Source organism: Mirounga leonina, unplaced genomic scaffold (assembly GCF_011800145.1).
Source record: "Mirounga leonina isolate KUSES-001 unplaced genomic scaffold, KU_Mleo_1.0 Mir_172, whole genome shotgun sequence".
Taxonomy (NCBI): Eukaryota; Metazoa; Chordata; class Mammalia; order Carnivora; family Phocidae; genus Mirounga; species Mirounga leonina.
In genome coordinates, this window is record NW_023270442.1 from 15,997,181 (window position 1) to 16,024,514 (window position 27,334).

The window sequence follows — 27,334 nt, forward strand, 5'->3', positions numbered from 1 at the left end:
TTCTGCAGATGACCCTCTCCTATGCCTGGTCATGCAAGGACAGAGAAGCAGAGAAGACTAGAGCTCCTCAGTTAGCCAGGAGTCATTCCAGATCCTTCCACTCTGTTTCCATACTGACCACGGTGGACCTTTGAGTCAGTCTTCTAAAAGACAAGTGTAGAGCCAGTCAGGGTGGCAGAAGAAGAGGTAGAGAAGAACCTCGAGACCATGCTGAGCCCTAACAAACTGTCTCAGAGTGAGGAATGTCCACTGCAAGCACAAGTGTGACTTTTGGCTGGATAGCCACTGCCTGGGAAGCACAGACGACCCACACTGGTCTTTGAAAGGCACCCTCTTCTCCTTTAATATGCTATGCCATATGCCCCTGAACTGAGATCACACGCCAAAGCTCTCTCCTGGCTACTGTCCAAAGAAGCCAATAGAAATAGATCTTCACAGACTTTCTAACCTATTTTGTGTTGCTGGTTTTGTTATTGCTGTTGGTGTTTTTGCATGATTTCCAAAGGATCTGGCTTCTTGGAGAAATGGGTAGTTAATTATTTGAACTATTCTCTGTGATAGGAAAAGGATTTAAAATTAAGATCATAAGTGTCCCAATGACACTATGCGTGTGTCCTCAGGAAGACATTTCAGCTGAGAGATAAAAAGCTTCCAGATGCTTTTCTCTGTGAGCTTCTGGCAACTGTTGATATTCTCAGACTGCAGATGTGCTCATTTCCAGCCCACAGACTCCAAAACAGGGAAAGACTCAATGTGAAAGGATGAGCATAAGGGCAGGTTTGTGGAACCAGAGCTAGGGACAGGAAACTTAACAGTGCTCTAATGGAAATCATCCTGGTTTATGTTTCTGAAGTTAATTTAACCTAAAAATACATTTTTCTCTAAATATGAAGCATATGGGTCTATAATGAGTGTCCTGCCTGGCTTCCCTTCATCTTCTATACCAAACTCAGCCTAAATGTTCTCTGCCTACTCCCTAATCAATTCTGGCCAAGCAAGCAGGAATGCAATAGCAAAGAGCTCCAGTACATTCCTGTCCAGTCCCCTCCCCATCCCCTGTGTCACCAAACATCCATGAGACATTGTCCAAAAGTGGCAGCGGTTTCTAGAGGGAAAAAAAAAATGACTTACTCGCAGAAAGGGTCCAAGGAGGGAGTGGTGCATGTTTTGTGTTGCTTTTCAGACCTAACCCCCCTGGATCTTTGCCTAACAGAAAAGAAAGAATGAAATATTCTGGGAAACATCAGCGGTAGAATCATTAACTCTTAGGCACAGTGTCCTAGAGACCCACCCTTACAGCTCTTCAGACAGGAAATAACAATACCATTTCAGGCAATAGCAATGAACTTAATAACTTAGCATTTTCAGTAAAGATGGTAGAGAAAGAGAGAAATGACATGTTAAGCTTGCAAGACCTGCAGTGTCTGACATGTGCCAATTCTTACTTATCTAAAGGCTTCAAGAGTCAACCCCAATGGGAATACAGAAATGTCACAGGTTAAGATGAACTTACTTATGGAATAAACCTCTGTCACGCTGACCCTATCAAATGCCATCCGAATTTCCTACAAGGATTTTGGAATATGTCATATAAACCAACAATGGCTTGACAGTAGATATTTTTGTTACATTGAAGGGTTTCTCATTCAGGTAAGGATCAGACAAAAACCTTAAACAACAACTTTTTTAAACCTGTCTGCCTTTCTTAATGGAAGTCTTCATTTACAAAGGTGAAGTATGCTGTTTTTCATGACGGCTTTGTTGCCACCAACAGAAATTCAAAGTAGAGCTCTGAAGGTGAATCAGGTAGGATTACCTACATGCTGTTCTTGGAATTCAGCTCAGCTTATGGAAGAATTGCCAACTATTTTCATATTCTGTTTTCCAGGAAAACATAGTCTATGTTCAACAGAAGGCCATGAAATTCCAAAGCAGCCATTCAACACAGCAGACCCAGGATGCAGCTGTTTGAGTCAACATCTTAAAGAAATACATTATCATCATGTAAACAGGAATAGTTCCAGGAAGCCGGCCTCTGTATTCCTGCCTTGTGTTTCACTGAAACCAGGACACAGAGCTCATACTTCCAGACAAACGTTAAATCGGCTTTGATCCTCCCTTCTACCAAGTTCACTGACACTACAGGAAGGCAGCGAGTTGCCTGGACAAAACCAAAGAACCTTCTGGCAACCCCCAAATCCTGCTCCTGATAGTGACCTATACAATGTGAGCCTGAGAAATGTAATTCATCTGAGGAATGCACCTGGAAAACAGCAATATTATATCCACCAGGGGAAAAGTATTCCTGGGGATTAGTGTGGGCTCTGAAACTTGAGGCTTTCATAATTGCTATCCCAATTAATGTAACTGCAGATACCATTCTTCTGTGTCCAGGTACAACTGTGTCCTGTTCCTCTGAAGCTCACAAAGCCATTTGCTTCAACACTTGCCTCTGGGTGGGAGTTTCAAGACTGACAACCCTTCACATAGACCTATCATCTACCTACTGTACAAATGTGTTTTCTTTGCATTTCAGTCATATCCCTGACCTTGGAGGGGACAGTGTAAAGGGGAATGCCTGATTAACTTTCCATTTATAAACCAATTATTTTACTATTGGCACCTTCATTCTGAAATCACTGACAGAAAATCTTTCACAAAACAAAATGTAATAAATGAGAAATCGATTGGATTTTTTAAAGTTTGCTTTGAACTCAGCCATTAATAAGAGATGTCCTTTAATAAGAAAGGTCTCTCTGTAGAAGTTAGTCCACATCAGAGTCCAGCTGTGCCTCTTCTGAGGGAGATGTGTCCACATCCAGTCAAGGCATAGAAACTCTTTTTCATTTATTTGTAACTGAATTGACAAGGAAGCTATTTTTCTACCTAAAAGGGGGGAAAGGATACTTTCATGTGGCTCTGCACAAGCTAAAACTGCACCAAAATTTCATGCAAGGTCAATGAAGGATGACATTTTCTGCTCCCACTGCAGATTCCTTGCCCTGGCTATGACCCTCCCAGACACTCTTCCCTGAAGGCAGCTCAGCTGCCTCCTTTCTCTCCTGCAGTTCTTCATTCAAATGCCACCTTCTGGGTGAGGACTTCCCTAACCACCCTGTTGATAACTGTAGAGCCCCTGCCCCACCACACCCAACCACTTTCTCTATTCAGCTTTCCTTCATAGCGCTTCTATATTTGACAGTCTTCACCATGAGGACAGGGAGAATAGTAATGACACCTAACCAGAAATCAGCATAGAGCAGTCACTCAGTAAATACAATGATGTAAAATGTTTAAAATGGAAAGTCAAAATAAAATTGCCCACCATGAACAGTAATCATCACCCTTCTCTCCACTAAGGAAGACAGTATGATGAAGCCATTGTGCAGGTGAACCAAGGACAAAAATAGGAGAAGAAACCTTGCTCAGGTCCTTGCACACCAGACACAAAGCCTTGTGCCTTCCATTCCACTTTGGAGCCCTGACTCCAGCAACAACCCTGATCTCTGTGCACACCTCCACCTGATAGACTCTAGAGAGAAGAGAGGAAATGTTCCCTCTAGTATCCAGCTTGCTTATTGAGTCACTGGTCAGTTGTTCCCAGGGCCAGCTTCACGAGAGTGCCCTCAGAAGGCCTCCCATGTTTGGTTTAATGAACTGCTGTCAATGTCTTGCAATTCTTAACAATTTCACCTTTGAACTTGTGTTTTATAAGTGAAGTCCCATGGGACAATGAAGAGTACAAGTGAGCAGAGAAGAATCATGAAAGGAAGGGAAAAGCTTCATATTTTAGTGCCTTTAACAGCTCTTTTTGCCTACCTTTTTCAACAAGCAGGGCACAGGACCCCAACAATTAGGTAGTTGGCCCCGACTTTATCCATGTTATTTCTGGAAGGCAACAAAAACTTTCTATGGTGGCAAAAATACATTCTATCTTACCATGTGTTCTCCCAACTTGAAAGAAATATGGTCATATCTTTGGCTAACAATCACCACCACCAAAAAGCTCAGATTCCATAAAAACAGAAAATAAGGACAGCAATTGAGGCAATGAGTTACTTTAGAAAGGAAAGAAAAAGTAGAGAAAATTATTTTATAAAATAATAGCATCAGGGAAATACAAATCAAAACCTCAATGGGATGCCCCCTCACACCAGTCAGAATGGCTAAAATTAACAAGTCAGGAAACGACAGATGTTAGCGAAGATGTGGGGAAACGGGAACCCTCCTACACTGTTGGTGGGAATGCAAGCTGGTGCAGCCACTCTGGAAAACAGTATGGAGGTTCCTCAAAAAGTTGAAAATAGAGCTACCCTATTGCACTACTGGGTATTTACCCCAAAGATACAAATGTAGTGATCCAAAAGGGCACATGCACCCCAATGTTTATTGCAGCAATGTCCACAATAGCCAAACTATGGAGAGAACCAAGATGTCCATCGACAGAAGAATGGACAAAGAAGATGTGATATATATATACAATGGAATATTATGCAGCTATCAAAAAAATGAAATCTTGCCATTCGCAATGACATGGTTGGAACTAGAGGGTATTGTGCTAAGTGAAACAAGTCAATCAGAGAAAGACAATTATCATATGATCTCACTGATATGAAGAATTTGGGAAACAAGACAGAGGATCATAGGGGAAGGGAGGGGAAAATGAAACAAGATGAAACCAGAGAGGGAGACAAACCATAAGAGACTCTTAATCTCAGGAAACAAAGTGAAGGTTGCTGGAGTGGAGAGGGGTGGGAGGGATGGGGTAACTGGGTGATGGACATTGGGGAGGGTATGTGCTATGGTGAGCACTGTGAATTGTGTAAGACTGATGAATCACAGACCTGTACCCCTGAACAAATACATTATATGGTAATTAAAAATATAAAATATTTTTAAAAAGTAATTATTGGAAATGTTAATAATAGCAGCTTGGAAACTATTTTATTGTTTGGAAACTCTTCAAAAAGTTATTTACTGAAATCATGGGACAATATCTACTACAAGTGCACCAGGTACTAAAGGAGAACTGTTGAAGGCACCTCTTCCCCAGGGGAAGAGTGGGGACTAGTAAACATAACCCAAGACTTCTCAAATACTGGAGAGAATTTAGCCATTCAACAATTATGCAAATTAATGAGAAGCAAAGTGTATCTTTAATTCACAACTTTCTAATTTTAAGAAAACTCTATGAATGCTCCGGTTAAGTTAAAATAGAGAAAATTTAAATTAGCTGCTGAAAATACAAGTTAGATGAGTCATTCATAAATTAAGTTGTCATGACATCCAAGTTTGGTAACTTTCAAGACATCAAATAGTTTAACCCCATAATCCCAAAGGTGTTATATTTTCCTAATTGGTCAGACCTCCCCTATTTCTTTAACTCCACTATTCTATATAAGAGGATATAAGACCTGGTATTTACCCCAAAGATACATGTAGTGAAAAGAAGGGGCACATGCACCCCAATGTTCATAGCAGCAATGTCTACAATAGCCAAACTGTGGAAGGAACCAAGATGTCCTTTAACAGATGAATGGATAAAGAAGATGTGGTTCATATATACAATGGAATATTACTCAGCCATCAGAAAGGATGAATACCCATCGTTTGCATCAACATGGATGGAACTGGAGGGGATTATGCTAAGTGAAATAAGTCAAACAGAGAAAGACAATTATCATATGGTTTCACTCATATGTGGAATATAAGGAATAGTGCAGAGGACAATAGGGGAAGGGAGGGAAAATCGAATAGGAAGAATTAAGAGAGGGAGACAAACTATGAGAGACTCTGGACTCTGGGAAACAAACTGAGGGTTTTAGAGGGGAAGGGGGTAGGGGGTTGGGATAACAAAGTGATGGGCATTAAGGAGCGCACATGATATGATGAGCACTGGGTGTTATACAAAACTAATGAATTGCTGAACACTACATCGAAAACTAATGGTGTACTATATGTTGGCTAATTGAGCATAATTAAATAAATAAATAAATAGATAGATAAATTGATAAATGAGATATAAGACCTGGGAAGTAAAATCAAACACCTGCAGGGGCCAGACACATAACACCTATGTGTGAATCAGGTGGGATACAAGACAGTAAGAAATGTGGGCAAGTGGGAGTTGCATGTCTCTCTTCTAAGGAGGATTTTTTTTTGAGCGGGGGCCTGTATTAGTCTGGGTCTTCTGAAAAGCAAAAACCAAGAGAGGATGACATATACAAGTCATTTATTAAGACAGCTGCCTTATGAGAGGACATGGGAATGAGCCACAGGAGGCTACAGGAGATGCTGGATCATGATGCAGGTCTGACCCAAGGGGAGGAAGGAAATTCAAGGGGATGCCTTCTGAACTGTAGAGCAGTTCTACAGAAGATTGGGCAATGCTACTGGGGAGGGCTGGAGCCACAGTCAGAAGCATCCCATCGCTCCCAGAAATGGACCTGCCTCTCTATCCCACCCTGCTCAGTCATGGGAAGGATGGCCTCAGTGCCATCCAGCGATGGATTTCAGAGCACAACAGCTGGGGCTGTAGGTTAATTTCCAGCCTTACCATTGGAGACCTGAGGCCATACCCATGGCTGCCATAGTGCCTACAAGATACACCTGAAGGCCAACAGTTAGAAACTCTGCCTGAGCCTCACTAAAGTTGCATTCTTCATCTTCTTGACATTGCTCCCTTGATGAAGGTCTGTCATCTTTCTATATGTCCCTACCAATAACATGAGAGTTTGGTTGTCCACCACCCCATTCAGAGACATTGAAAAGATTAGCTGAAAAATGGGCCTTGCACTGCTAAAGCAAACACATTTTCAAAACAAGCTGTCATAGTAGATCTGTCAGATGTCAGTCACTAGAGTTGCCTTCAGGCCACAAAATTTGGCAGGTGTTCAGTTTGCTCCATTTCCCCAAGGAGGTCACAGTGCCTCTTGCTGAATGTGGTTCTATGGTCAGATAAGTTATGCAGAAACAAATAGCATTTTTTTAACTAATCAATTGTATACCAGTTTCTGGAACATAAAGGAATTTCTCATCTTCTCCTTTTTATACAGAAAAGTGTTTCCCTTGGGAAAGTCCCAATGATCCCACTGCTCCTTCTATGGATACCAGAAACAGCATCAGTGTTATATTTTAAAAATTGGGAAGACAAAACCCCCAGCACCACCACACTCAGGGCCTGTGAAAACATCAGCAGCAGTGTTGCCACACTACAGGACTGAATGTACAATGGCTGTATTCCCCAAGGTAGTCTCAAGTTACCAAAATCATTCTGTTGAAGGCCGAAAGAAAATAAAGAAAAGGGGTCCCTGTAAATACAGAACCAGTGATGAGAACAACAATGATAGGGCATCTCTTTAAAAAAACAAATGGAAAATGAAACACAAGGGAAGATTAATAGCTAAGCCCTCACAGGGAGAACCAGAAGAAAAAAGACAACTTCATTATTGAATGTTCAAAATACCAACTGAGAAAGCAGACTGCAATGGGCTCATCAGGGGGAAGCAACAATCTTCCTCTTCAAGAATAGGCAGAGAAAGGATCTAATAAAACCATGCCCCAAAAATACATGGTATGTGTTTTTTAGAAGGAGATGTGTGGAGAAATACTTTGTCAAAAACTAATGTCGTATGTAGAAAAATAAAGAACGTCAGACTCCTAAGTGAGCAACATTTTACTGGTATTGTTAACCAAGTCTGTAGTCCTCTAAAAATGTAATTGTGACATAATCTGTGTACTGCCTTTCCAGATCATTAGTCACCTACCAGGAACTCCAAGAATTCCCATGTTCAATGTGTCCCCCAATGAACACCCTGCCCTAATGTTTTCTTTCAGGAAATGGCAGCCCATCTGCACAATCACCAGAAACCTACCCATTTGGACAACTTTTCTCCTTCACCCTTATACAACCCATCATCAAGACCACTTGGCTTCACTTTCTCTTGAATCTATCTACTTAACCCTAACTTCCACCCTGGTCCAAATGAAGGTCGTTTTTTGCCTACTCTCCAGCAATAGCACTCCAACTGTCCAATTCAACTCCATCATCCTCCAAAGAGCAGCCACTGATCTTCTCAAGACCTAAATGGGATCATGTTGCCCACTGTAGTCTCAACCTCTACAGTGGATTCCAGTTCTGCTTTAATTACAAAGACCCTCATCCTTAATATGCTCCCCCAAGATCCTACATGTCTGCACCCCCTCCCTCTCTAACATGTCCACCCATGTCCTCAGCCCCTGACACAGCAGCAGCACTGCCTTCTTTGAGTTCTTCAAACACTGTACTCTTTCTTGCCACAGAGACTTTCCAAATAGTATTTCTTCTGCTTTTGCTCCCTCTGCCCACCCCTTACCTCCTACATTTCCTCAAGTTCAGAAGCCACTTCCTCAGGAAAGCCTTCCCTGACATGTCCTCAACTACCCCATCCCAGAATAACTTAACATCCTTTTTTCACATTTTTTATAGCATGGTTGCTGTTTTAGTGTACTTATGGGGTGATCTGTCTAATCTCTGTCTTTATACCTAGAGTGAGAGCAAAAACTACGTCTGTTATTTCAATTATTTCCCTCACAGCTAGCCCAACACCTGACACACAGATGAATGTTGAATGACACATAGATGAATGATGGATGGATGGATGGGTGGGTGGATGGATGGATGGATGGATGGATGGATGGATGGATGGATGGATTCCTAAGTACAGGAATATTGTAAATCCATAAACTAAATACATCTTTCTGGGACAGAAATAAGTTTTAAATCAAGATAGATGCTAAAGGGTAAGTATACTACATTTTCGATGTTTTAATTATTTTGAACAGGTAATACATTCACATGCTTCAAATCTAAAAAATACCCACTGAGAGGGGTGACTGGGTGGCTCAGTTAATTAAGCATCTGCCTTCAGCTCAGATCATGATCCCAGGGTTTTGGGATTGAGCCCTGAGTCTGAGTCGGGGGGGGGGGGGCGTCCCTGCCCAGCAGGGAGTCTGCTTCTCCCTCTCCCTCTGCCCCTCCCTCTGCTCATTCTCTCTCTCCCCCCTTTTCCCCCCCCTCTCTCTCTCAAATAAATAAAATCTTTTTTAATAAAAAATACCCACTGAGAAGATTCATTCCTACTCTGAATCCTTCTATTCCATTCTTCACTGTCCTTATAAGTCACCCTACTTTGATTAGTATCTTATATCCTTTGTGTTTCTTTACACAAATACAAGCAAACACAAATATATACACTTATTTTCACTCTTTCTTACACAAAAGAGAGCAAACCATACACGCTGTCTAGCACCTTGGTTTTGTGCTGTTGCTGTTGCTTAACTTAGCAACGTATTCCAAAGATCTCTCTGAATCAATTCACTGAGCGCTTCCTTACTGTTTTATACGACTCCACAGTAGGGCTTTATATGGATACACTATAGTTTGTTTAGCCGTTTCCCCTCTAGTCTTTCACTCTTTGAAACAAGACCCCAGTGAATAACATTGTGCACCTGTTATTTTATACTTGTCCAGGTCTGACTGTAAAGTCAATTCCTGCAGAAGTGGGATAGTTGGGTCAAAGTGGAAATGTACTGATAATTTTGATAAATTGCCATGCATATGTGTTTTAAAGTAAAGTCTCACCTTGGAAATCTAAAATTTTGAAAAAAAGTAAGTTAGGAAATGGTGGGCTAGGCCTTAGAACCAGACATGCCATGAACCTTCACTCTATCATTTATCAGCAATGTCAACGCAGGTTAGAAAGCCTTTCTCAACCTGTGTTGAGGCTTCAAGCAATTTCCAAGCATCCATCCTCAGCCGAGAATTCCCTCATTTTTCCCCTTGACAACTGAACACCTCCTCTTGTATGCCACACATCTTTAAATTGCAAATACCCAAAGAAAACTCATGATCTACCACTAAAAACTGGCTTACACTCCTGTATTCCACACTTATCCAAAGACTTAAACCCTTGAGTTTCCTTGTACTCCTCCCCCTTCCTCCACCCAACATTCCCAATTCAGTCACCAAGTCCTGAAAGGTTTTCCTCCCAAATCTTTCTGGAACGTCTTTCTTCTTTGATTCAATTTCTATTCTGTCCCAGTACAAGTGTTCATAGTTTCTCAACTGGACAGTTCCAAAAAGAGACCAGCCTGGTCTACCTGATTCTGACCTCTACATTCTCTGAACCAGAGAAAGTCCAGGACAACCTCTTGAACCAGCCCTGAAGTGATCTTTCTAGAATACAAACCACACCTTGTTGCTCCCTTGATTAGAGCTGTTTGTCCCCCACCTTCTGTGGGCAGGTATCTACATAGAAGCATGTAAAACATATCAACCACAGCCTCTCCCTGCTCCACCTGCACCCCTCTCCTGGCCCCTTGCCATAGCAAACTCCTGCCTTCCTCTGGGAAGCTACCTCTTTCAAGCACCCTTCTATTTACACAGGGAACTCTGGTTCCCTCTCTGCCTTTTGTTTCACTTTCATTCAGCAAATAATTTTGAGTGCCTAATATGTAACATTTACCCTTTAACTTAAAAAAAAAAAGGATGTCTGGTAGGCCCCTAGACTACTGAATTCTTGGAAACCTCATTGATGTGACAGACCCTTGAATTTTCACAAGGCTCATCTCCTACTTCTGGTACACAGGTATCTTACTAGGGCAGTGTTTCTCAGTCTTGGCACTACAGAAATTTGGGGCCATGTGACAATTTTTTGGTGGAGAATTGGGAGGGTGGGGAGGTCTCCTAAGTATTTTAGAACATGCAAAAGCATCCTTGGAGTCTACCCACTAAATACCAGTTGATTACAATCCTCCACTTGTGACAACCAAAAACGTCTGTAGACATTCTCAAATGTCCCCTGAGGGTTAAAATCCCCTAAGAACCAATGGAGTGGTGGGGGGTGGGAGGGATGGGGTGGCTGAGTGATAGACATTGGGAAGGGTATGTGCTATGGTGAGCGCTGTGAATTGTTTAAGACTGTTGAATCACAGACCTGTACCTCTGAAACAAATAATACATTATATGCTTAAAAAAAGAAGAAGATAGTAGGAAGGGTAAAATGAAAGGGGGGAAATCAGAGGGGGAGACAAACCATGAGAGACTATGGACTCTGAGAAACAAACTGAGGGTTCTAGAGGGGAGAGGGTGGGGGATGGGTTAGCCTGGTGAGGGGTATTAAAGAGGGCACGTACTGAATGGAGCACTGGGTGTTATATGCAAACAATGAATCATGGAACACTACATCAAAAACTAATGATGTAATATATGTGATTAACATAACATAATAAAATTTTTTTAAAAAGAACCAATGTTTTAGGGTACTTATGATACTTTCCACTTCCTAATCGGCAAGCCCAGGTAGCATGATATCATTAGTAGGTGGACCAGAGTGATGTTCGAGCAATGGCTAGATGACAGGGTCCCTGCGGACATGTTGACACTAAATATATACAGCTATTCTTGTCATATAAAGGCAACCACTATAGATTTTCCCTGTTGATGGGGATTGAGAAGGAAGCATTTGCCAGATCAATAGTCACATACCAAGTTTGAGAACACGTGTCGATCTTCACCAGCGAATACAGCATGTCCAGTATAACAGCTTCAAAAGAGATTATCACCTGAATCAGTTTGTGGTGGCCTGATTACCTCTGCCATAATTCATCTGATAATTACACAATGGATAAATTTAATGGTGATATTATAGGACAACCACCTTGCAACCTTTATGTCTTTGATGGTGACAATAATATCTATAGTTCCTCCTGGGATGTGATATTATTTCTGATTTACTCTCTTGGATAATGAGGGAAGAACAGTGTCAGATGGTCTTACTTGGCCTTTCCTCCCATGATGTCCCTTACTCGACAAGTCAGGAGACCTACTGGGGAGTTCTGCCAACTACTAAATATTATCTATCCCGTGGTGGGACCTGAGAAATAACCACAGGATAATCTTGTGGACCCGATGGGCCCATTGCAAAATGGACTTGGGGTAAAACTTCATTTGTCACCTGGTCTCCTAAACCTGCTAATCTAACTGTAGAACCAATATGTGGCATTCCAAATTCCCTATTATGAGTGTCAGCTCACTCTGGCTAGTCCCCATTCTCTGGCACTAGTGACTTGGGGAAATATCTACAGATCCCTTGAAGGGGAGGATTAGAATAGTAACTTTTCATGTAAACTTGTGGGAAACAGCAGTAGTGTCCTTCTTCAAGGAGGCCCCAGGCTCCCTAGAATCTATGGAGTCTAGAAGCAAAAACAGACTTACATTTGGAAACTGAGTGAGAGGCCATAATTTCCCATTTCAGTGACCTTGTGTTCTCCAGCTTTATTATTATTAATATTATTATTATTCAATTTTAACAATACCCTAGTCAGCTGTCCGTCTGTCTCCTGCTGAGGAACATTATTTATTAGACATTGCTATAAATCTCTGAAGGTTAAGGCACCCTAAGTGCTACTCTGCAGTGCTTCCAATTATGATAATTATGGCCACCTTTGCCTCTGGTGGTTACAAGGTGCTCTGGAATCTCATTACCCCCATTGACATTAAGAAGCCCAGTTCCACGGCAGTGTTTATCATCATTAGCCCCAGCCTACAGAAGACAGACACCGACCTCTCACCGATGCCAGTGAGCCCTTAATTTAGGTGTTCCCATTGCCTTCAGAAGGAAGTGTCCTCCAGTCTCTTTCAAGAAACATAGTTAAGTGGAGGGTACTCAGGTTTTACATAGTAAATCCATTTTAACATTCCTAACTCCTTGAGCCTGACTCTTGCCTTCAAATTATGCCAAACATAATCCAGCATCTCTGTCCTATCAATTGTAGGCCATCCTGCCTACTGTCAAGGAGTCACTGCAACAGACTACTAAGACCAGCTCCAGTGATGGTGACAACCTAATACCCTTGAGATCCACTTCTACATGTCTTTGCTGACACATTTGCCAATTCCTATAAGTCTTCTGACACACAGACTGATTTCTCCTGGAGCAGGGAGTACATGTCCTCACCAAAGTTGTGCTCAGACCCGACTCTGGTTATTAGTCAGGAGAGAAGGAGGAATGATGGGAAGAGATCCCAAGGAAAACAATGCTTAGCTGTGGAGCATCTTCTCTGTGAGGTCACAGCATAATCCTCTGGGAAGGGGAGGCTGATCTCTGCAGCCTCTGCCAGCCAAGAAGCTTCAGGCCATTGGGATCCAAAATTCTCAGTCTCAACAAGCAAATGTCACCATCCACATTCTCAAGGTCTCCTCTTTCTCCATCAGGGAATTTTCTTTGACACTGAAGGGACTTTAAGACTATACAATTAGTCTTTTGCATTTCCTCCACCCTTCTTATCAGATCCTGACTTTTAGAACCTTCTGTCTTGCTGCTTTAGGAGATGAGAACCCCCTTAAAGCTACCACAGGAATACCCTGGCTTTCAGAGAGAGCTGCAAGATAGCAATTAGCTGTCTTCCATCCATTCCTTTCTTTTTGCAAAGTTTCCAGTGCCTTCCAAAGTGATTATCCCACATCATGATCCTTATAATTTTCATTGCCCCAAAATGGATCAAGTCTCACAGTGAGTTGATATCTCCACACTTTACCTCCACTTCCTCCTTATCCTCATTAGCTACAGATAAAAGCTTTGGTAGCTGTGATGCTACCAGATGCCAGATGTTGTCGCCATGTGCTTACCACAGACAAAGCCCACAAGAGGGTCTGCTTCCTGGGGTCAATACAAGTTCCAAATCTTTTGGCCCAAGTTCTCTAAACAAGAGATCCCAGAGCATACACTTAAGTGCTAACACTTCACTGCAAAGTGTGGTCCTAGAGAAGCAGGGTTGGGGTGAGGGGAGCAACGAGGCAGGGGAGAGGGAGCCTAAATGCAGAGGGGCAGGGCATCAAGTTGGCCAAAGCTTCCTAACAGCCTGGTTGGGTTGTCTTCGGGAAGGTTGTAGGGACTATGACATCTCAGAACAGTTGCTGAGATCAGCCTCTTCCTATCAGCAGCCTCCCACTGGGCAAAGTTAGCCCCATGGGGTTTTCATTTCTCTACACTTTCAAGACATAGCCCCCAGCCTCTTCAAGTGCATCAGCCTCTTCTTGCCAGTCAGGGCTGCATGGAGAGCAGCTTGCCCTAAAGCAGTTGTGGTCGCAGTAGCAGGAGCAGTCCAAGCCAGGCTAGGCAGATGTGCAGAGTGCAGTGGGTGGATCTGGGTGGGTCCATAAGCTGGGTCTGGCACAAGCCTGAAAACACTAGCCTTGCATTTGGATAAAAATAAGTCAATGAGTTGGATGTAAAGAAAAAGATGAGCACAGGCACAAGATACAATGATTTGCAAAATCATGTGAAATCTTTTCTCATCTTTCTCGAATTCACATCCTTAGTTTTTGTTGTTGTTGTTGTTTCCTTTTTAAAGAAAGAAAACTGTATAGCAAGTAAGATATTGATATTGTGTTTGTGCAGTCACTGAACCTAAGAAAATAACCACAATTTTCAGGGAATTCTACCTATTTAACCAATAAGATGAATTCATTTTTTTAAAGATTTTATTTATTTATTTGTGAGAGAGAGAAAGACAGTGAGAGAGGGAACAAAGCAGGAGGAGTGGGAGAGGGAGAAGCAGTCTTCCCGTGGAGCAGGGAGCCCGATGTGGGGCTCGATCCCAGGACCCTGGGATCATGACCTGAGCCGAAGGCAGACGCTTAACAACTGAGCCACCCAAGTGCCCCCAATAAGGTGAATTTAGAAAACCAGAATTGTTTTTTGTGTTGTGTGTGTGTGTGTGTGTGTTTTAATTTTATTATGTTATGTTAGTCACCATACAGTACATCATTAGTTTTTGATGTAGTGATCCACGATCCATTGTTTTCGTATAACACCCAGTGCTCCATGCAGTATGTGCCCTCCTTAATACCCATCACTGGGCTAACCAATCCCCCCACCCCCTCCCCTCTAAAACCCTGTTTGTTTCTCAGAGTCCATACTCTCTCATGGTTCATCTCTCCCTCCGATTTCTCCCCCCTTCATTTTTCCCTTCCTTCTCCGAATGTCCTCCATGCTATTCCTTATGTTCCACAAATAAGTGAAACCATGTGATAATTGACTTTTTCTGCCTGACTTATTTCACTTAGCATAATCTCCTCCAGTCCCATCCATGTTGATGTAAAAGTTGGGTATTCATCCTTTCTGATGGCTGAGTAATATTCCATTGTATATATGGACCACATCTTCTTTATCCATTCATCTGTTGAAGGGCATCTTGGCTCTTTCAATGGAAAAAAGACAGTCTCTTCAATAAATGGAACCAGAATTGTTTTAAATTATAAATTCTATCCCATTGGGTACCTTCTTACAGCCCACTGCTGCTATTCTATCCTCTGGAGTTTTGCTAGAATTAGCTGGACAAATTGCATAAATTCTGCACTTCATTTGTACTTTAAAGCCAAAACTCCTTCAACTTCTTACAACCTCACCCGCCCTCCAGCTGATGGACACCTCTGACTGCAGAGCAGCTCTGCTTGTGCACTAGGAGCAGGAGTCCACTTGTCTGAGACTACAACTGAGTAAAATGCAAGACAAAAGGATAGAGAGAGAAGAAGGAATAAGAGTGCTTCCCATTTGTACTTACTAGAAGCCAAATTGAATTTGAGAGACTTGGGATATTTTGATTGTAAAATATACTATGCCTGACTTCATTATAGATTCTGCTCTTAAAGTGGCATAAAATTTGACTACACCATATTTTATCTGAATGATGAAAATTAGTCTTTAAAGATCCTGCATTGAATATTTTTATTGCTGTGTCATCTTGTGATATGAATAATCATAATTTATCTGTTTTATATGTTTAAGTCTATCCAAAACCCTTTCAGAAAATCCTTGTATTTCATACATCTGAATTTAGGACTTAGTAGCCAAAACATGCTTCACCTTGGTATTAAGTGAATAACAGAAGGCAATACAATTCAGCACAGGCCAAAAATAAGAGCAAAAGCAAAAATGTATTCAATGACACATTTGCCATGCCTACAAAGTCTCCTATTACAACCCAAGATAATGGGTACTTATCATAACATTCTGGTTTTGCATTCAGTAAACCAACATTCACATGGCATTTGAATGCCATGACAGGACAAAGTTCAAAGAGTAACCCTTCATTTTAGTTGTATCCAACTATCTTTGGAGTACGTGACTTGAGTGCTGCCAAGAGCTTACGGAGCAATGAGATTGACAGCTCTGAAGTAGAGACAGCCAACACATTATCAACCCACAATATGAATACAGAGGGGACTTTTTTTTTTCCAATAAAAATATCCTCTCTTCCAACGTGAGTCTTTCGGACTGGATTAGAAAGGGGCTTTCTTAGACATCCAAGCAAACAACTGATCAAGGCTTGGTTGTCAGCCATCGTGGTGCCCACTGCCAGACGTGCAAAAGGGTCCCTCACAAGCACACTTTGCTCTAGGTTCTTAACTGTTTTCCAAACTATTCATTTTTTGGAGTAAAATGAGAAAGGATATTACACAGATGAGAGAGAGCCATGTAGAAAAAAAGAACCTCACACAGCAAAGGTATCCACCAAAATCCATGATGAATGAATGAAGGGATGAATGAATGACATGACACCCCATGCATTTGCCTGTATCTAAGATCCCATCTAACTAGTCAGAGCTTTGGTAAGATCAACGAAGCAGTGTCTTTTTCATCTCTGTTTTAAAGTAACATAAACAAGTATCACCCTTATTTTAAAAATAATACTACTAAAATGTGGAAAATAAGAAATGAAGTTCTCCAAATCATACTCTTTAGCTATTACCTCCACTAAGAGCTTGCTGTGCGTTTTTCCAGGCTGCTTTCCTGGCATACATGAAACATACACACATGTTTTTAACAAAATGAGATCATGTATTGCAAACTATTCTGTAAGTCACTTCTTTTTTATTTTTTAGTGGGGGAGGGGAAGAGGGAGAAGGAGAGAGAGAATCTTTAGCAAGCTTCACACCCAGCATGGAGCCTGACATGGAGCTCGATCTTACAATCCCAAGATCATGACCTGAGCCGATATCAAGAATCGGATGCTTAACCGACTGAGCCACTCAGGTGTCCCTATAAGTCACTTTTTAAATCTAAATTTCTATTACAGATTTTTTTATGTCAGAATACACAGTAAATATACCTCACTCCTTTAAACACTGAATAACATTCTAGAAGTCACTTAACCAATCCCTGGTAGATGAAGCAGTAGAATTATAAGGTCACAACATAGGCACTTCTTTCTTCTAGTAGATATTGTCAAATTTTTCTCTAAAATATTATACCACCATCAATACTGACTACTGTTAATTCTCTTAATGCTTGTAATCTGGAGGAAATGTTTTTTAGTCATTCTAACTTGTATTAATTTTATTATCAGTGAGATTAAGCACCTCTTCTATTTATAAGCTATTTATACTTTTTCTCCTGTGAATTGCTTTTTCATATCCTTTGCTATTTTAAACTGGATTGTTCATTGCTTCTTACTGATTTTGTAGGCACTTAGGCACTTCTTATGTTAATTTTTTGTAACTATATATAGTGAATATTTTCCCCACCTTGATATTTTTTTAATTGGGATTTTATTGCTTTTTGCTATATAAGAGAGTTTTTCTTTCAATGCTATCAAATGTATCATTCTAAAACAGTATGACTCCCAGGTCACATGTCATTATTTAAAAGGCCTTGCCCACTCCAACATAATGAAAATATTTCCTATGTTTTTACTAGTAGTTTAAAGATTTTTCTTATGTTCAGATCTATAATCATTTCAAATTTACTTTTGTATGTGGTACAAGCAAGGAATATAACTTTTAAAAAATTTTTTAACTTCTTAAATCTTCGTTTTATTGTTTTTCAATTTTACCAAATAACAGCCAGTTGTAAAATATAATTTATTCACTAATTCATCCTCTTGTCACTGATTTAAAATGACTCCTTTAGCATATACCAGTTTTCCATATACAGTTGAAGGCTTTGAGAGCCAAGACTGAGGTTTTCAAAAGAAGAAGCAATTATGCCTTGATTCTGCAAATAAAAACCCTGGCTGAGTTTCCAGCTGGCCTGGCTTGCCTACAGAATTTGGACTCAAGTGTGCAATATCAACTCTTTATTTTATTCTGCTAATCTCTTGGCTGAATGCTGGGCAGGAATCTCACTCTTTTTTTTTTTTTAAAGGATTGATTGATTGATTGATTGATTTGACAGAGAGCATGAGCAACGAGAGGGGCAGAGGGAAAGGGAGATAAAATCTCAAGCAGACTCCCTACTGAGGATGGAGCCCGGCATGGGGCTCGATCCCACAACCCATGAGATCATGACCTGAGCCAAAATCAAGAGTCAGACGCTTAACCGACTGCACCACCCAGGTGCCCCACATCTCATTCTTTTAATTACTATGAATTAAATTCATTTTCACATTAAGGAAAGTACAAATCTCCCCTATTACTCTTTTTCAAAAATTTCTTAGCTCTTTAGCACATTTGCTTTTCCAGATTAACATTAGAATCAAATCTGCAATAGTATCATCATATACATTGTGCCTTAGAAGAATCCTTTCCCTCCTCCAACCAGAGTCCACTAAGCAGGCATCTTCTTTGTCCTGGCCGTGGTAGCTAGGGGCTCTTACAATGGTCCCAAGCATCAGAGAACCCACGATCTGATAGATTATAGACTAATAAATAGTGAATTTCCACAGTGTAATGTGATGGGGGAAATAAAGGATGATATGGATGCTCAAAGAAGCTCTAACCCCAACTTAGAGCTTCAGGAAAGGTTTCTACAGGAGGCACTATCTAAGTCTCAACATAAATAATCATAGGAGTTATCCAGAGAAAAACAGAAGGAGGAGAGTTTATCAGGGAGGCAGAAGATCAAGAGAGTAGGCAAGAGAAGGCATGTTGAACTAAAAGACGTGAAAAATGTCTAATGTGACTGGAACATGGTGGACGAGGCAAGGGGCTGAACATAATATATTCAGGAGTCTATATTTTTTTTCTCAAGACCAATAAACTGCCTTCAAGTGGGTTTTGAGCAGAAGAAAGTAAGGGAAATGTGTCAGAGACACTGAGTAATCCATACATACCTAAGCATCCCCCCACACTTTCCAACCAAGTGGGGCACATCATGTTGGGTAGTGCCATCAGACTAGTTCTGGCCAATGGGTTGTGAGTGGAAGTGATCTGTGACGTTCCATGCTGAAGCATTTAAACACTGGTGCTTGACCAGGAAGCCCCGTGCTGAAATGGTGGCTTCCCAAGGTGGAAGCGACCTGTATCACTAAGTCCTTGCATGGGGGGCAGCTGCCCTGAAGGCTCGCCCAACTCACACTGGAACTGTCACAAGCAAGAAAGAAATCTCTATGTGTAAGCCATTGAGACCTCGAGACTTATTTATTGCTACAGTACAGCCTAGTGCTAACCTAGTGACTAATAGTTTCCAAACACGATCCACCTATTCAAAGCTCCCCAACACTATTAAAAGTCCTTGTCTCCCATAGCGAAGAATACTCCTTCCTCCTTTGGGGAGAAAAGGGCTAAGATAAACTCATGCCATTGGTATGCCTTCTCATGGGTTTACAAATTACTTCATTGATGAACACTTTGCTCTACTGAATAGATGTGAGGTTCTTCCTGCATAGGGAATTTTAATCTGCAATTTTCCTCCCTCCTTCTTCATACTCCCACCTTCTTTTTAAGACTACTTATTTATTTGAGAGAGTGAGAGAGAGAGAGCACAAGTGGGGCGGAGGGGCAGAGGGAGAAGCAGACTCCCTGCCAAGCAGGGAGCCCAATGTGGGGCTTGATCCCTGGACCCTGAGGTCATGACCTGAGCCAAAGGCAGGTGCTTAACTGACTGAGCCACCCAGTGCCCCCCCACACCTTCTTTTCTTATTTTTTTGCTTCTTTGTTCTTTCAGGCCTGGCCTTTTCCTATCTCCAGCAGTAAGATGGTTCTGGTTGATAACTCAAAGGTGGCTGTATATCAACTTAACGGCCACACACCATGTCTTTGCTTCCAGCCCCTCTGAGCCTTCACAGAAAGCAGACAGGCTCCACAGCATTGCTGCTCCTGCCAAAAGAGAATCCTGAGTTCAAATCCTACCTGATCTCTTCTTCTTCTTCATATCAACTTTGATAGGCTCCTTAACTTCTCTGAGATGTAGTTTTCTGTTCTGCAAAATGAGGATACTAATACTTGAAAGTCTTATGGAGATTATGGAAAATAACAAATATAAAGTTCCCAGCACAGTGCCTGGCGCAGAGCATGAATTTCCTAAAAGTCTGGGTTTTTTCTCTTGCCCTTTCTTCTGAGGGAGAAGTCGGCTCCTCTCAGATTTTCACAGTTGAATTCCACATTTATTTACCTAGGCCTTTTGACGGGCAAAATGCCATACTGAAGTCTGTGGAGGATACCAGTGATCAGACAAACTAGGCAGGGAGGCAAGATGTACTCACGGGGGAAAGTTAACAGGTTATAAATAAAATCTGTAAATGTCCAGTGTTTAATATTAGGCAAAAGCCCTAAGGAAATCCACAGAAGGAGCAAGTTGCCTAGGCTCCTGGGATTTAGGCTAACGACTCAGCATGGGAGGCGAAGACCGAAACTGCTCCTGTTTCCCAATGGCCAGGACTCCCATGGCTCAGTCAGGCACCCTGTCCAGTCCATGCTCATCACCAGATTGCCAACTGCCCCAACAATGACAGATGAAGACAGATTTTTGGACAAGCTCCGTCTACTCAAAGTAGATAACCTCTTAGGCACTATCTGTCTATTGGTTCAGGAAAACAAAACAAACATACTTTTGAATTAATGTGCCCACCCAACAAACAGTTTTGGAAGGCCTGCTCTGGATAAAGCACAGGAGTAGTTACCCCAAAGGCTGTCCTGGACGCTGAAGGCTGGGACTGTGTCTGGTGCCACTTTGCTTACCCCGAATCTAACCCAGGCACCAGACACACAAAGGCTATTTACAGGAGGTCAGAAGATTATCCCAGGGCCCTGTAAAGATTGCCCACAAATGCTCTCAAACTTCGAAATGGGGCAGGGCCGGCTCCTTACTGACATTAACACCTTCAGCCTGTTGAACAGCTCATGTCGCTGTGGTCTGTACACACAGTCTAACAAAGCTCCAGCCACCATTCCCAGAGGAGTACATGAACTTGATGTGATCCTATCACATTAAGTACAAAAAACATGCAAAGTTGCCTATCAACATAACATATCCACTTGCCTAAAACTCTAGTATCAAATGTCACGTTCAAAGGCCCTGATAAAAGCAAAACAAGTCAGTAGTGACGAGGTCAACATTTTTGCTTCTGCTTCTTTCCAAACCCTCTGGTACGTGGAAACTTAAATGAATAGGAGGTCGATTGCTCTTCAGACTTTAAGGTAAACATGAGCCAACAGTGTGACACAGCTGCCAAAAAAAGTGAACAAGGTCTTAGGATGGATGAACCAATAGAAGTATAGTGTCATGAGCAAAGGGGTCAACAGATACCCAAATATGAACAACCTATGCCCGCCTCCTCCGTCAGAACTGGTGGACACCTGCAGGAAGTGGCAGAGTGGCGAACAGTGTTCTTTGAATTAGTGAGGACATTCAGACAAGAGACAGACAGCACAAACACCGTGTCATCTTTAAATGCTGCAAGAACCAGTGCGAAGCCCGCTAGATTTTACCATATAGTCCCCAAAGCTGTGCCAAGACTGATAGAGAAAAGTGACAGAGACACAATTTTCAACCAAATGTGAGCGAGACCTTTCAAATGATTAAAGCCATTCAAGAACTGGAACAGTTTCATGAGGTGGTGAGCATCCTGTCACTGATAACATTCACACAAAGGTGTCTTTCCGCTTTCTTGGCTGGGTAGAAATTTAGGGGGAACATGACATTCTTCAGGCTTCGAGTCAGGTTTTGTGGAAAGTGTCCCCCAGGACAGAGAGGTTAGGTTGGGTGGTCTCAAATGACCACATTGAAGGTAACCAGAAATTCTTGGCTCCCTCCTATTACAAGGTTAAGAATTTCCCGGGTCAGATATTGATTGGGCACCTAATCACATCATTAATGTTTCCAGTCCTTCTCCCCACCAGCAGGTCTCCTGCTCAATGGCATCAGGGTGGCTCTTCCCAGCTCCTTCCTGACCCCAAAGTCACACCCACACTCTTGCTAAAAGCAGTGGACTATAAACGTCATCATGTATAATGCAAAAAGGGAATCATTGATTTTGTTCTGATTAGTCATCATAATGCTTTTCTCTTATATGTACTTAATCACTGTGGTTTCTCTGAGAATGGAAAGCTTTCCTTTCTTTAGAAGAATCTAAATAGCTCTCGAAACAGACACCAGCTGGGCAAACAGTGCAGAGAATTTCAGTGCAATGTGATGAGAGTGACCACACCCACAGCCAAGGCCAAGCAGCCTCTCAGCATAGCTGCCAAATTACGAAGAGGGGCTCCTTTTGATCTAACCATAGAGCCCTTCCATGTCTTAAGAGAACGTTCCATCCAGCTCCGTGGTTAGTCGCAAAGCCTGAAAATGATTAATGGACTGGAGCATCAGCCAGTGTTTCCCTTCCAGGACTAGAACCAGACAAAGCCTGAACAGCGCCAGCACAAGCAGGAAATAATAGGACAGCTGGAGGCCTGGCTGTGGGCCACACTAACAGGCTTCCTGGTAGACCTCATTGCTCTGCAGCCTCCCCTTTCTGCCCTGCCCCTTCTTACTGTGCCTGTCTCTGCACAGGGATAAGGCCTTCCATGTCCATGTCTGAGGGATGCCAGGGAAGTGGGCAGTCTTAAACACAGGAAACACAGAAGCTGGCATCCAAGAAAGCATGCTCTCCTCTGCTCCAAAGGAGAGTTCCCCACAGCTAACAGGGTGCGTGCCCCACCCCACCTCCAGAACTGAGAAGGGGTGAGAAGAATGAATGAATGCATGTATGAATGAATGAATGAATGACTTCTGTAAGACTGCAGACTGTTGAAAACCCAGGTGGCGATCTCCTGTTAAGGAATGTTCTAGTGGGGAGAGGTGGATGCATGTGTACAAAGCATAGCAGCCTCCTCCTTTTCTCAGGGAACCAGGGCTGGCCAGGGGCTTTTGTTAAGCAGAGAGGTTTCTTGGGGCTGGAGCTGGGACCTGTATTTCCAGCGAATGCCCCAGAGGACACGGCAGCTGATGGAAGGGACAAAAAGGAAGAGGATCTTTAATACTGAGGCCCCCTGAGGTCTGACCCTGGGCATAGTCATCCTCCAGGGTCGTCGGCACAGTGAACTCAGAAGCTTCTCCTTGGGCACAGGACTGCCCAGCTTCTTGCTGTGTTGGGAGAAGTATGAAGCCACATCTTCAATTTGTGTTCCCTCATTAAGTGGAGTCAAGCCCTTTTGTATCCTCAGACTTTGTGGTTGCCTTGACTGGGTAGTTAGTGTCTTTACGTTGTGAATTTCCAAATTACCAGACACAAACACGCTTTCATTTCTTTGCAATCTGTCTGTATAAGACCTAGAACACACTCAGATGGAAGCTGAGCTACATACATCCTGAAAGAGTACATGGCTCCCAGGTTGTGCCCAGCTCAGGCTACAGGACTGGACCACATGAGTAAAGTGGGTTCCACCTGGTCTGGGTCTCCACGTTGAACACTGACCAGGCTTTCAAATGCAAGACTTGGTGAAAACAGCAGAACTATTAGACCCTGCCTGTGAACTGAAAACTAAATTAGATGTATGTTCATTCGCCTCGGAGTCAACTTGGGCATTAGGTATATCCACATCTAAGAACTGTAATCAGCAAGACGCTGATGTCAGTGGGGTAAGGCCCCAGGCACTCTTGGTACAACAACATGCTCCTCCTCCTCTCTCTGCTTTGAAGCCTAAGTAAGGGCAGTGTGCTAGAGAGACATAGGGCGAAAGAGAGGGAGGCAGGGGGAGGCTGTGTTATTGTTATAGAAAAGCACATCTAAGCAGAGAGGATGTCTGCCTGGAGCACAGGTGATGACTGTCCTATGCACAGAGTTGACGAGGGCAGCCTCAGGAATGAGTTCCTGCTCTCGTCAGGGGAACTGCGGTCCCCAACCTCACAGAGCCCACTTCCCCAGCTGCTCTCCACACTCCACCCTCTTTTCTGACTTTCTCCTCCAGGAGTTTCCATTGAGAAGCAGCTGTGTTGTGGGGAGGTGGTGTAGTTCCTGGGGCCTATGTCCTGCCTCCAGACACAGGCAGGTGGCCCCTCTCCACCGTGGGGCCAGAGCAAAGCCCTGAGTGCCAGTTTCCTCTTGCTCCACCCCTACAGCAGCCCCAGCACTCCGGGCAGCATCTCTCTTCCTGGACTCTGCTTATCCTCTCCTGTGTTATTTCTGCGGGGCCTACCCTGGGATGTCACTTTCTTTTTTTCAGGGACCTAACTCGGTGTCTTCTTATGAACTGCCCCAAGTTCCCTCTATATTGATTACATACCTCCATCGACTGTTTTTTTGCAGAGCTTGGCTTCCCCTAGATTGATAAATGCCCACAGCCACTTTGCTGAAGAACCCAGGTGAAACAGAGAACTCTCTGGCTCCCTCTCTGTCCTCCATGATCTCTGGCAAACACATCCTCCACCACAGGCCGCTCCCTGCATGTCAGAGGTGAGGAACCAGTGGCAAGAGGTGTTTCTCGTTGGGTTCACATCTTGATTCCACGTGCTCCAAGCACGTGGAATCGTGAACACCATGACACATTCAGGAGGACGAGTCAACAATAGTTGGTGATGAGATGTGAACTGGGGAGAGGATTCCTCAGTGATGCCCCAACTTTGAACTTGGATGACAGGGTAGATGGAAAATGAGGGGAGAAAGTCCAAGCAGAAGGGGCCTAGGTATATATCCATGTTTAGATCTTCCCCCAAAGGTAACTGCTATCTGGAATGTTGCTCATCATCCCCTCGCTGTCGTATATGCAGAGGAGTGATGGTAAATATTTAACAACCACCTCTCCAAAAATCAAATGTGTGTGTGTGCGTGTATGGGTGCACATGTGTGTTTCCCTATATAAGTTTGTTATACATTTTTTTATACAAAGGACATATAGCACACAATTTACAAATAATGATCAAATACATAAAATCCTATAACATCCTTTGTAAATCACAGTTAGTTGATTCACACAGATTTTTTTGTTGTTGAATTTTGCCACACCTTCATAACTGCAGCCAACCAATGGTTGCAATGGAGAAACCAATGTAGTTCCAAGACATATGTTGGTTGATATTTTTGTTTACATTAACAAGTAAGAAGAAAGTAAATGACAAAAGTATATGGTAGAGAGTAAATTTCTCATCAATCATGTGAGCAATTTCTTTGTTGAATCAGACAGTAGTTTTCAAATATTGGAAGACTATTTCCTCAATTCTTGTGCTATTCACGATGTAACAGCCACAGACATACCAACTTTTAAGTTTAATCTGTTCAACATTATTAACATTTTGTCCACCATTTTGTCATGTCCAGATGTGTATGTTGATACAGAATGATCAAGCCCTAGTTTGTAGCATTAGCTAGTCTCTTTCATGTAAGTTATAAGCTCTCTCCTGGTGGCCTATTTCAAGCTACCAAGGTGATGCCACCAAACACAGAGTTTGAAATAGATTGTAGTAGCACACCAGTATATAGGATTTTCACCACACAGCTAGAATAGATATAAATAACCTCAAAAGCATGGATAAGAGTAAAATTCAGTAAGATAACTAGGTGATGAGTTTAGCATATTTATTACCATTGTCTTTAGTACAATTTATTTTATTGTAAATTTATATAATTTAATTTTTAATATTGGCTGTGTTTAACAACTGGCTTACAAAGTTGCTGAAAATTTAATTTTTGGGTCTCATAAGCCAGTTCAAGCCAGCTCTAACACGCCATTGTATGAAAATGGGATCATGCTATATGTAATCTTCAGGGAGCTGTTTTATCACGTATCATGTTACTCTTGTCTCTGGACCCCCAGCATCATCCCACCCCCTTCTTTGCTCTCAGCTCTGTCACAGGATGTGGAGGCCTGAGAACAACTCCCAGAATCCCTTGCAAACAGGGTTTCTATTCTATTACCAATGAGAGGTGGATGGGAGGACAAAGGCAGATTTCATCATCCTCAGGCAATGATGGTGGCAGAATTACATGGGCTCTGCATTAGCAATAGTGGCTGCCTGTGACTTCTTGATCTGCTGGGAGCACCCCCACCCTTGGGTTTTGCTTCTTCCCTATCCCTTCCAATAATTTTGTAGGGCCAGATTTCCTGTATTCAACTCTTCCTGCTGAAAATATGTAGAATGGTTTCTGGTTTTCTGATTAAAAGACTGGAATTTATCCATGTTCGTGCATGGAGCCCAGTCCCACCATTTTCATTGTGGTGTAATATTCTATTCCAGGATAGTATCACATAGGATTCCCCACAGTTAGGCACCATTTTACACCCTGCCTGCCCAGCCTTTCATGCTTTGAATACAGCCAGTGTACCCAGATTATACTACCATGAGCAACAAGACACTGTTCCAGTGCTTACCCAAATGGCTCATGCTTACCCATTAGACTCATCATTCCTTGCTTTTATCACCTCTGCAGTGCCTTCTATGGGTGATCCAGCAGGCCTTGCTTTCTGGTCCATCAACCTCGGCCTAACATACTCTCCTGCGTTGAGGAGACCCTGGTAGTAAATTAATGTTAGATGTTAAGTTTATAATATTGTAACATAATTGGCAACGGTCCACATGTGCTCACTAGTTAATCAAACTTAGCCAGGACTTTTCTAGAGTGTCCACGGTCCTCACATAACCTGCGCTGAGATGTACGGAAGTTAATTTATTGTCAGGAAGAAAAGAGAAAACTTTTTTCCCCTTGTCTGTGGGCTAAAGTCCTATTCACCCTTCAAAACCCAGTTCAGATATCTCCTCCTCCATGAAGCCTTCTCAAACACTACCAATCTGAAATACCTTGCTCCATATCCTCTGTGCCTTGTATGTTATTCTTTATACACTTGAGGGATAAGATACTATCTTCCCCCCAAAGAAGAGATTTGCTTACCACTTATTATTAAGAGCCTTGGAATCCCCGAGTTCTGTGTTCCTCCACTGTGCTACAAACCCACTGCATGCTTAATATCCACCTAGGCAGCCTCATGTTGCCCTGTAGGACAGGCGATAAAGGGAACCTATGTCAACATAATGCTCATTCCATTTGCTATGCCATGATTAACAAGTCCTTTGTCTTTGACGCAGGAGCCTTGTGTCTTCTGCTGGCATCCGTGAAACAGTAACAGGCTAATGTACTAGCTTGTAAATAGAGCACAACC

The 27,334-nt window shown here is 42.4% G+C and overlaps 1 long non-coding RNA gene across 1 annotated transcript; it reads right to left on the minus strand.

The window, feature by feature from the left end:
- Positions 1-1,968: 1,968 nt before the first annotated feature.
- LOC118018853 lies at positions 1,969-26,598 on the minus strand. Its single transcript, XR_004681505.1, has 3 exons — positions 26,568-26,598; positions 11,528-11,585; positions 1,969-1,980 (listed from the first exon to the last, which is right to left on the minus strand). It is a non-coding gene; the product is annotated as an uncharacterized LOC118018853 (long non-coding RNA).
- Positions 26,599-27,334: the final 736 nt, after the last annotated feature.